At 39.1% G+C, this 11,699-nt stretch overlaps 1 long non-coding RNA gene across 3 annotated transcripts in view; it reads left to right on the top strand.

Moving 5' to 3' along the window:
* Positions 1-4,103: 4,103 nt before the first annotated feature.
* The window catches only part of LOC103594639, a 25,675-nt gene continuing 18,079 nt past the window's right edge, over positions 4,104-11,699 (top strand). For all 3 annotated transcript variants that reach the window (XR_550869.1, XR_550868.1, XR_550867.1), the window contains exons 1-2: positions 4,104-4,220; positions 6,450-6,510. This is a non-coding gene — a long non-coding RNA (uncharacterized LOC103594639). The remainder of the gene's footprint in view (positions 4,221-6,449; positions 6,511-11,699) is intronic.

The raw sequence follows: 11,699 nt of genomic DNA, 5'->3' as shown, positions 1-11,699 counted from the left end.
AATAAAAACAAATGGGGCTGTTGAAATAAAAGAGGTGGGAGGGAGAGCAGAGTCAGGGAAGAGAGTAAAGGAAAAACAACTGACTGAGAGGGATGCCCACCTAATCTAAAGTTCCCCTGGATTTCCAGCCTCTGCGTGGAGGGATAAAATATGAGGAACATTGAAGATTTAAGAAAATGTTTTTAGCCCTAATATTATGGTTTGGGAACTCTTGTACATGGCTCTAAGGTGGTAGATAGACAGACAGTTAGTTGGGAGTTGTCAGGGTAAATGTAGAGAAAAAGGAAAGTGAAACGTATTTTGAGTGCCCACTCTGACTGTGCCAGGCACTTTCACATAGAGTTCTGCCATTTAAATCATAACCACACTTTGAGGTCAATATTATTATTCCTGATAAAAAAAATAGTGGATCAAACAGTATGACAGTTTTAGACTCTTATTGCAATTGGCCAAATTCTTTCCCAAAAGTTGACTCATATGTCATCAGTGTGAAAAATTGCACACATTTCATCTTCTCTTCCCCAGCACTTGGTGTTATGATTGGTGCCACTGAGGAGTTTTGGTGTGGGGATGACATGATCAGATTTGCATTTATAAAACCACATCCTGGAGGCTGAACCAAGTGGGCAAGATTAGAACTGCTATTGTTGTCCTTGCTGTTCCTCCTCTGCTTCCACATTCTCCTTTTTCCATTTTGCCATAAATGAGAAATAAATAAGAGCAGTGCTAAAAGGCTGAGTTCTGTGGCTGCAACAAGCTTGTGCCTGGCCAAGAGACCATCCTTCCTCCAGCTCTGGCCAAAAAGTCTCTGAACAGTAATTCTCCTTAGGGAAAAATATTTTTTATGTGTTCCAATGAAATTGCCAAGTGGGTTTATTACTAAATTAATTTTTTCCTCCATCCTGTGACTCTTCAACTCAACACAAGATCATCCTGTGCCCAGAATGTTCTCCCTCCTTCCTCTTCTCAATCCAGCAAATTTCCTTGGCATTCATCCTTCAATACCTCCCTTAAATATCTGTGACATCTTCTGTACCTTGTCCAGCCAGAATCAGTCACTCGGGCTTCCTTGATCTTGTAGTTCAATTACAGCATTTTCTACACTCATCTCTGTTTCTCCTTCTTGGCCAAGAGTCCTTCAAGAAGAGAACATTCTGTATTCCCAGTTCTTAACCCAGTATCTGGCACTTTGTTGTAACTCAGTAGCTCTTAAAGAATGAGTGAGTGAATGAATTCCTGTTTTACAAAAGTGCATAGACATTTCATCTTAAATACTAAGGAGTTCAAGAATGTAAAGACAATATGGAGATTATATGAATTACCAAATCCCACTCTGAATTTGGTGCCTGAGGTAAAACAGATACCTGGTATACCAGATGTCCCAATCCTGAATTCTGTTTTCCATATACTAATTGTTTTATGTGCCTAGATGCTGATTTACAGTCTGTCCCCTTTCTTTCATTTTTAACTCCAAATTTAATTTGTGTCTCACTGTTTCCATGATAGAAGAAAAAGGGGATCAACTGATGCCAGAATTTCCCAAAGTGTGTTCCAAAGAGTACCATGGGCTGTTTGTGTCACACAAAAGTCTTGTGGTCTGATAAATTTAGGAAACAAAGTTAAACAGATTTCTTGACCTCAGAACTTCTCAGTAGACATTCTAGAAAGTCAAAAGAAAAATTACTGAGGCAATTGTGGAGAAGCAGAAGAGCAATGAAGTCTCGCTTCAGTAGGAGTCAGGAGTCATCCTAGCCTCTTGAAGCCACGGAAGATTCAGAGCACAAATTGAAGGGCACAATGGCAAAAAGCACACCAAGATTTTAGCCCCTTTCCCTACATTTATTTCCTCAGTCCCACATCTGTGTAAGCCCCAACTCACCCACCCACCCACCCGCCCGCCCATACTGATGAGATCAGCCTTCATTACGTCTCTTCCAGAGCCAGGAAGCAAGGTAATGTGTGGGAAGTGAAAGCTGCAAGGTAATGTGTGGGAAGTGATAACAACTTTAGAGTTAAAGCCATTCAACAGGAAAATTTGTTAAAAGACCAAGACATTGTAAAGCTGAAACACTTGAGTCTATTAAGTCCCCTACTTCTTAGAACATTTTGTCACCAGAGAATGTTTCAAGTAGGGAAAACATTGAATTATCACAGCACTATCAGCTACCAAAGCCTGGTACAAAGAGCAGCATTTTACAAGACATCTGTCTCCGCCACTAGAGAAATTTCTAAAAAGTTCTGCTCCTCTTTTGTCCTCCTCTCTCCTACCTCAGCAGAGCTCCCCCACCCTCTTCACCCCTAGACACACTGTAATTTCTCTCCTTCCTCCTCTTCCTCTGTCTTTCTCTTCTCCTCCTCCCACCCCATCTCCTTTTCCTCCTTTCTTTCTCTCTCTCTCTCTTCCCCATTCATAGCCCATGTTGTTTTCACAGACTCTATTAAAATGACACAGTAAGCTAAGAGTATCCAATCGTTCTTCAACCCTCTTTGGTAAGAAGGGAACTAATTAAGTGACTAGAGGTTTAGACATTTGCTGTTTATTAGGTCCAAATTCCTTCAGAGAGCCTGGAGCGTTCTCCTAAACAAACATTATCTTTTCTGGGGTTCTTTTTTATTCCAAGTCCAAATGAAATGGAGAGTTTAAGGAGATAATATCTTTTCACAGACGTGAAGAAAAGAGTACGGGAGAAGGACAATGGGAGCTTCCATGTAGACGGGAAACACTATGTGCCTGACACAGAAAAGTCTAAGGCAGTTTGTGTATCTGTTGGCAGCTGACGTTCGCCAGTGACCAGTAATTTTGACTCTAGCAATGTTGACACAACACTATGTGCCTGACACAGAAAAGTCTAAGGCAGTTTGTGTATCTGTTGGCAGCTGACGTTTGCCAGTGACCAGTAATTTTGACTCTAGCAATGTTGACACATTTGCGGTCAGCCCAATGGTTTTCTTTAACTGTCCTCATTAGAAAAACATCCATCAAGAGAATTTTTTTAAATAATAGTTGGTCTTCTAAACAAAAAAGTAAAGACAAACCCAAATATCTCCTTGCCAATCTCAACAAACACTGTTACAATATACCAGGAGGCACTTTAGAAGACAGAAGCCATCTGTTAAATAAGCAAAAGAATTAACATAGACAGAATTTTCTAGTTTGTGGCTATTAGGATGTTAGTGATATAGCCACGACCTATGAGAAAGGTACTTTTGCCTTGGCAGGCAAAGGAATGGAAGCTTTTTTAAAATCTGCCTTTTTATTTTAATTCTGTTTTGAATAAATAAAAGTTGTGTTGTAAAGTGAGTCTTGAGCCCAACATCAAACATTAATCCTGCCATTACTTTCACAAGAACTTGGGAAAGCACAATCCAAGCTTTACGAACTCTGAGAAAAAGGGCTTCTTCCATGTTCTGAACTGGAAGCAACTGCCACCATGGGGGGCCATCAATCCTGTGTGATTCTGAGCCTGAGACTCATATTTTCTGCCCCTCCTTTTCTACTGTGGGCCCACAATAATCTGGTGCAGGTTAAATATTCTTTTCCTTGGCTTAGATTAGGCACCTGGTGTCCTGAAAGAGGTCACGGATATTCTCGAGGATGTCCAGGGAGGTTGGCTCACCAGTGGCTTACCACAGCCAACTTTGAGGTTAATTAACCATCAGTCATCATCAGTGGGGCCAAGATGTTATTCAGACATTCAGAGAAGAGAGGCTTGATCCAGCTATGGATAATGGCCTTCATCAACATTCCTTCCTAGCCTAGTACCAAATCAATGTGTCTTTAGCTGCACTAGGGGGCTGAAAATTATTTCAGAAATAGCTGGTTCATCATTTAAGTTACTTTACATTCGAAGGGACTTCTTAGCACGTCAGCTTATTAACTGAATGAATATTAATGTTCTGTATCAAAATCTTGTTTCACTACAACTGGGCTTCTCTTCATGAAAAGGTATATTCACTGACCCTTGGGGAAAGTTTGGTGGGAAATGAAAAGATGCTGATGGATTTGGGTCAGCCATCTCAGGACCAGTCCTGGCCAGAGCCAGCCCAAGGAACAGAGAGATGCATGTACATTGATTGCTTTTGCTGTCTCACTCTGCAGACCTTGGTGACCAGCTCCTTGAAGTGGTGGGGCTGGAGGGAGCCATGGAGATGGGGCAGATCTACACTGGCCTGAAGAGTGCAGGCAGGAGGCTGGCCCAGTGCTCCTCTGTCACCATCAGGTATGTGTCCTCATTACCCAGCAGCCTCTGAGACTCCCCCCCTCCCTAAACCTTCTTGCAGAGGACAGATAGGAAGCCATCTTTGGATGTCAGGGCTGAGAAAGTGGGACACAGAAGATTGTTAACATTTGTAAAGAACATCTTTGTAGACCCTTTTCCAAACAGGATATAATGCAACTGTCCAGGACATCAACTAGAGGATCTACCACAACCAGTTTGCTGTTCTCTTAAAATGACCTGGTGAAATTCTCTAAACAGGAGTATAAGATTATGAGATCCAGAGAACCAGAGGTCCAACTCCTTGCCTTTTTTAATATCTTCAAATTAACATGTTAGAGATATGCCAGGGGACACACTCTGATTAAAAACCAGGTTTCTGCTTGCTCTGCTTTTTCTTGGATAGTGGCCTTGGAGATGCTATCTCCTATAAGCCTTTTTACACTAACCCATCAACATCAGCAGACCTGTCGTAATTGACTAAGAGGATGACAACTCTTCTGGGTATGGACCACACAGGTCAGCCACTGCAGGCTCCTGGAAGAGATGGGATCTAATAGAGGTCTGATTTCAGTTGCCTCTGTTTTGTCTCAGATTCTTCCTCCACCTGATCATTTCAGAAGTCTTTATTCCTTTTCTTTTACCATTTGATTGCTACGGATCAAATCTATTAGTACACCTTGGGGATCTCCTAGAGGGAACCACAACATGCAGGGCTTCCCAAAGATATTCAACCACAGATCCCTTTCTCCCAGAGCCTCTTGGGCAAGTGTCGTCAGAGTACATTGGAGGAAACTCCGTTCTTGGCACGAAACTGCATCCCTCAGAAAGGTCCCCACAGCTGGCTCCCTGATGTCTCTTAGCTGAAGGTCTATTCCACTAACCCCTTTCTTCATTCCCTCTCTTTGTCTTCTCTATCTTTTCTATTCTCCAAAGCTTTGCTCCCCTTTCTTTCTGAGCTGTTGTTATGCTAGGGCCCCTGTTTTCCAGATTAATCTCTCTAGTCCTGTCCCGTCTCTGGGACTCTAATACTGAATAGGTCCATTCTGTTAACTCATCTAAGCCATAACTTATGTAGACCACAGAGAACATAACATCCTGATCCCTGAGAAATAAAAAAAAGCCATGCATAATGGGGAGGACTTTTTCTTCATTTTCAGTAGATCTATTTCCAGGTAGAACAGAGCGGGTGAGCCAGGAGTCCTATCCCCCTGGGCATTTTCCAAATACTCTTCTCAGCCCCAGGAACCAAAATGCCACTCTTTCCTCTTATTATTTGTTTTTTACTATTAGATTTATTGTTTTTATTATTAAATATCCTCAGGGTTAGTCAGAGAATCATCACATCAAAACACAGCTTTCCTCTCTCATTTCGTAATTTCAAAAAAAAGGACAGATGCCAAGCTCAGGTGGGGCTTCTCAGCCAGTCAGTGGTAATTATTCCCCATTCGCCCAGACCAGAGACCTCCAAAAGGGCCTGTTCTTTCCTTCTAAAGCAAATGTAGCATGAATTCAAAACTCTTCTACAGAAGAAGTCAGAAGACCTCATATCTCTCCTTTTGCGAATCCATATGCCAGAAAAGCCATGTCCCAAGCAAGAGAGCAACGCTTTCTCCTCTCCTCCTGCCCCAGACAATATGCCTAGATGACCCCCTCTCCCAGCTAAGCCTAGTCCACAGTCCATGCAATCCAGAGTGTGCTGTTGTTCACAAGATGAAAGAGGAGATGGTTAGGACTGAGTGCAAGACAAGACACACTCAGACCTGAGCTATACCTTGTATGAGTTGGAGACGTTACCTCATGACATGATGTAACCTCTCACTCAGCATAAAGACCAGGCCCTTTCCCATTTCAGAGTAAAGTTCTTGGCATGAACTGCAGGCCCTCTGGCTGGTTGACTGAGGAGGGTCTGCCCAGCAGTGGTGCTGCCATGCTCGTTGGACACTGTTTCCCAGACTTCTGTGTATTTCACTGCTCACCCATGGCAGTGTTTCTCAAAGTGGGGTCTAAGGACCAAGGCAACAGAATCACCCATAGTGATTATTAAAACACAGAGCCCTGGGCCCAGCCCCAGACCTGCCAAATCAGTATCCCTGAGGTGGGTTCAGAAATCTATTTTTAACAGGTTCCCCAGGTAGATAAGGTCTTCCCACTCCTTTTTCCCTGAGGGGAAACAACCCTGATTCTCCAGTTCCAAGAAGCTCACTATTCTCTCGGTTTTCGGGGTTCCAGGACTAACAAGCTGCTACCAATGCAAGTGGATGGAGAGCCCTGGAGGCAGCCCCGTTGCACGGTGAGTATGCCCATCTTCGCGGTGGGGTGAGAAGCCTGACTTAATAGGAAATCTCTGAATCTCAGAGTTGCAGGGACCTTGGAAGACCATCTAGTGCAGCCCCTCTTCCTACATTCATCTATCCACTCACTTACCTGCCAAACTTTTGTTAAATGCCTGCCATGTGCCAGACACTGTGAGGCACCAGTTACAATGAGACCTAGACCCATCTTCAAGGAGCTCACAGTTCTAGATGGTACATTCTGAGACTTCATCCACAGTACCCCTGACAGCTTCAGCATGCATCATTCCAGTGGCAGGGAACTTACCACCTCAGAAAGAAAACTGCTCTGCTGATGAACAAGTCTAATGGTTGGAAAGTGCTTCCTTACATGGAGGCCAAATCTGCACACTTAGCTAGAACTTTCAGCCAGTTGCCCTGTCCACTGGGGCTCCTGGGAGAGAATTCTCAAAGTGCATAGACACACTTTCCCACAGGTGCTCCACAGCCCTGAGAACTCCACTGAAAGGGTCACCACATGGGCTATCTGCTTTGTGTATGGCATTCTCACCCAGCACCTAGCACAGTGCCTGGTTTGTAACAGTTACACAGTAAAATGTGTTGAATGATGAATAAAAGACTGAACAAATGAACAAACAAAATAGAAGGAGCATCCCCAGTCCCTGACTTAACATATCTATGTTAGCTCTCCATTTAATCACCACAATGGGAGCCATGCATCCTTCTCTCTTAGGTTGTTTTTGGTTAGAAACCCAGCTAGAAATTCCATGGTGCAAAGAAACCATTGTCCTGGCTTTCAGGGCCTCTAGCGGGCTATTATATGAGTAATACCATCAATATGATTGCAAATATGTGAATCTCAAAAGACAAAAGTTGAGTTTCTAAGCTTCCTCATTCTAGTGGAGTATTCAGATACCTGCTATTTTGACCCCTTCATAACATCAAGTTGTTTTCTACTAGAGAGAGGGTTTTCACAAGCCTGCTGAGAAGAGATGGTGTCCTCTGTAAGGTTATCAAAGATAGAAATTTCTCTGCAAGATCTGACAACAATCTTATGAAGACTAAGAAAAAGATGAAAACACACTACAGCAAAAACTAATAATGGCTTTCCACCTTGCTGGAATTAGGAATGATGGAGAGAATTCCTACTGCTTATCATTTTTAAGGAGCTAAGCTGAGAAAATCTATCCATGTGCCTCCTATCTATTAAAAAAAAAAAAGGCTGGAAGAAATCAAACCCTCTTTCACCTGATTCAGTGATATCTGCAAAGTGGGTTGCCATTCCTCTAAATCCAAGCACTGGTTTTTGAAATAGCCACATAGTTTCCTCTCCTCCCACTCTCGCCCTCCCCTCCCTGGCACCCTTCAGAGATTACAACTCACTATGAAAAAATGTGTGACCCAATAATTTTATGATATGAAGTCCAGAAATCTATATGTAAAGATATATTAGTCTTCTTGGGCTGCCATAACAGAATACCACAAACTGGTAGCTCAAACAACAGAAATCTATTTTCTCACAGTTCCGGAGGCTGGAAGCCCAAGATCAAGGTACCAACAGGGTTGGTTTCTAGTGAGGCCTCTCTTCCTGACTTGCAGATGGCCACCTTCTCACTGTATCCTCACATGGCCTTTCTTCTGTGTGTGTTCACTCCTGTTATCTCTTCCTCTTCTTATAAGGACACCAGTCCTCAAGGATTAGGCCCCACCATTGTGACCTCATTTAACCTTAATTACCTCCTTAAAGGCCTTTTATACAAATACAGTCACATTGGTGTTAAGGCTTCAACATATGAATTGGGGGGACACAATTCAGCTCATGACAGAACTAAACTTGCAAGGTTTAAAACAAATGTCCCCCTTGAAATATTTTCTTGAAGATGCACACCAAGAAACAATTCAAAGTTAAAGACAAGAATGGGATATCACGGCACAAAAGAACTTTCAGCAAAAAATAAAACCAATTAAATTAGAATGAAATTTTTGAAAAAAGAAACCCACTAAATATGGTTATGCAACAGAATGCAAAGGGCCAATATCATTCTTTGGAAGAGAAGATATAGAACGTAAACATTAGTAACCTGGATCTCAAACCTAAGGTTATATTAACAAAGGCTGAAAGCATGTGGGAGACACTTCTGAAGGATTGGTAAAAATATGCTAATTTTCTCATTGTCTCTATTTTGATGATTAAAAAATATAAATCAGAAGAAAACAGTAATAGCTAGATAATTGCTAGCGAAAGTGAAAACAGGGATCACACCTTTCAAATCCAGGAGAATTGAAAATATACAAGCCCTATCAACGTAGTATGAGAGAGAAAGCAAATAACAAGCCAACATTTAAAATTTTTTTGAAGTAAGATGAAAGAAGTTAAGAACAAATATATCAATACTGATTTAAAAACAGATGGGTTAGAGTCCCCTATTAAAAGACCAATACTCTTATATTGGGTTAAAAATTAAAATCCAAATATATGCTTCTTACAGAAGATACACCTAAAACAAAAAGATACATACATATCTATGTTTGCGTGTGTGTATCTTTTTATTTTATTTTTTATCAAGCATAGAGAAATGAAAAGTAAGAAATGGTAACATTAATTATATTAATTTTAGACAAACTAAGCTTCCAACATGTCAAAAGCTTAAAGCAGGATAAGGAAGGTCATTTTTTATTTGATGAAAGTACACTTAATTATGAGATGTAGTGGTCATAAAATTTTAGACATTTAATAACCAAATCAAAAATAGTAGAAAACTGAAAAAACAATATTAATATATATTCTGAGAAAAAACAGATACATAAGAAGTTGACAGAATGACAGTTGTTGAGAGACTTTAAAATATTTGTTTCACCTTTGAAGTCATGTAGCAGAAAATAAATGCACTAAAGCTTAGAAGAAATAACTCAACCTATAAAAAATTAAATATCCTATTTTTTCAAGGATTCATAACTTACTAAAATAGATCATAAACTAGTTTCAAAAAAAAAACTCTATAAAACTCAAAAGGATAAAAGATAAAGGTCATTTTCTTTGACCAAAAAAACAATGAAAAGGGGGCTGGCTGGTTAGTTTAGTTGGTTAGAGTGCAGTGTTAATAACACCAAGGTCAGGGGTTCAGATCCCCATACTGGCCAACCACCAAAAAAAAAAAAAAAAACCACAATAAAACTAGAAATTACTAATGGAAGATTAAATGAATAAACAAACAAAATCCAGTCACTTGGAAACTTTAAAATCCTAAAGAACAGTACACTCAAAAGGTGATCAAAATCACCGTTATTGACTACTAAAAAAAATTTTTAAATAGAAAGCTCCAGTTCAAAACTTGTGAGATAGAGTCTAAACTGTACTTGGGAGTAAATTCAAAGTTTTATATACTACCATCATATAAAAAGGGAAAAAATGTAATGAATAATTCCAAGATTAGAAGAACAATACAAAACAGGAGAAGCAGAAGGAAGAAAATAATAAAGATAAAAGTAGAAATTAAATAATTAAAAAACAGGAAAACCTGGAACTAATTCTTCAAACATGTCAAATGTTTGAAAACTTAATTTTTTAAAGAGAAAAACAGAAATCAGATATTAGACTATTAAAAAACATATAATAAATATAATATAAAATATAAATATGAATGTGGCAAAGACTTTATTTAATTATAAGACAATATACATAATCATCTTGATTCTAATAAACTTGACCATCTTAAGAAAATGAATGAAAATCCTGGTAATCATTAATGAAATGGAAAATGCTTTCAAAGAATTACATATAAAATTATCTTAAAACAGATAGTCTTGCTGGTAAGTTCTTCCATACAATTAGGAAATAAATATTTAGGTAAACTGTTGCATAGTATAGACAAACATAGAAAGCCACCTAATCCATTTTATGAAATGAAGACAGATACTATAACCTAACCAAAATTACACATGAAAACAGAAAACTACTGACCAATCTTAAATATGCATATGTTATAAAAATTCTAGTTAAAGTATTAGTAGACAGAATTGATCAATATGTTAAAAGAACCATTCATCCCTCAGAGCATATCAAAGGAATAAAAGGAAGTCTTCTAATATCAGTTTAGGTAGAAAAATTATGCAATAATATAATAGATGACCCAAAAGTATTTAATTACATTCAATATTTCTGATTTTTAAAGATAAAAACTAGAAAACTAAGACCAGAAAGTTACTCCTTTAAAATATTTTAAAATATCTATGTTAAACCTGTAATTAATATTTTACTTAATAGTAAAACACTAGAGGAATTCTCATTCAAATCATGGACAAGATATGTATACTGACATTGTTTGGAAGTTCTAGCCAATGCAATATACATGAAGCAGAAAAGAAACATAATAATTTGGAAAAGAGTAAAAACTGTCGTTATTTTCAGATGATATGATTATGTATATAAAAAGCTAATAGAATCAACTGAACCCTCATTGGATAAATTATTTCAGTAAAGCCCTATAAAAAGATAGACAAAAATTAATAGCTTTCTTATTTACCAGCAATAACCAATCCAAAGAATATAATAGAAAAAACTTAAAATATCATAATAGCAGCAACAAAAGACATAAAATAGTGAAATGAATTATGGAAAATGGATGAAGATGAGTATAAGACTTAAAAATATATAAAAAAAGATCTGAACACAAAAATACCCCATGTTCCTAAATAAGGATCCCCAAATCCCAATGTGCTTGCTTTGTTAACTTGACAAAATAAAATAATTCTAGGGCATTTTATAAAACAACTACAAGAAAGGACTTCTCACAAGATATTAAAATAATTATAAAGCCACAATAATTTCAATAATATGTTATTGGCACAATATTGGATAGATAAATCAATAGTACAGAAGAGAGCCCTAAGAAACCCTAGTATAGGGCCGGCCCGGTGGCGCACTGCTACAGTGCGCCGCTTGGGAGCATGGCGGTGCTGCCGCCGAGGGTTCGGATCCCACATACAGACCGGTTCCCGCTCACTGGCTGAGCGAGGTGTGGGTGCGGCACCGAGGTTTGCGATCCCGTTGCCGGTCCCGGTCCGGTACGGGCGCGACACTGAGGGTTGCGATCCGTTGCCGGACACAAAAAAAGACAAAAAAAAAAAAAAAAAAAAAACCCCAAAAAAAAAAAAAAAAAAAAAAAAAAAAAAAAAAAAAAAAAAAAAA

Source organism: Galeopterus variegatus, unplaced genomic scaffold (assembly GCF_000696425.1).
Source record: "Galeopterus variegatus unplaced genomic scaffold, G_variegatus-3.0.2 Scaffold1596, whole genome shotgun sequence".
Taxonomy (NCBI): domain Eukaryota; kingdom Metazoa; phylum Chordata; class Mammalia; order Dermoptera; family Cynocephalidae; genus Galeopterus; species Galeopterus variegatus.
The sequence above is the reverse complement of the archived record's forward strand: the minus strand, read 5'-3'. Positions and strand labels throughout refer to the sequence as shown.